The following is a 346-nucleotide window of genomic DNA, read 5'->3' as shown; positions in this document are numbered from 1 at the left end:
GCCGCCCACCTCTTCTAATCAAACTTGAAAAAAAAACGACAATAGATTATCAGATGTATCTAAAAGATTCTCCCGAGTAATTATCCTGTGGTGTGGAGGTTGTGTGGAGTTTTTTTTTTTTTTTTTTACTCCTTTCAATCAAAATCAACAGCAAAAAAAACGCAATTATTATATTTATAGAAAAGATTATCCTTCGCGATTATCCTGTGGTCTGGGGTGTGTTAGCTATGCTAACTGCACGTGATTCAACTGTAGGCAGACATGCTAACAACTCATTCACACACCTAAACCAGTCATATTTATTAGTTAAAACGCTTAAACATTCCTTAAAAAAATCATGTTAAAC

Source organism: Syngnathoides biaculeatus, chromosome 16 (assembly GCF_019802595.1).
Source record: "Syngnathoides biaculeatus isolate LvHL_M chromosome 16, ASM1980259v1, whole genome shotgun sequence".
In the NCBI taxonomy this organism is placed as follows: Eukaryota; Metazoa; Chordata; class Actinopteri; order Syngnathiformes; family Syngnathidae; genus Syngnathoides; species Syngnathoides biaculeatus.
This window is presented reverse-complemented; position numbering follows the sequence as displayed.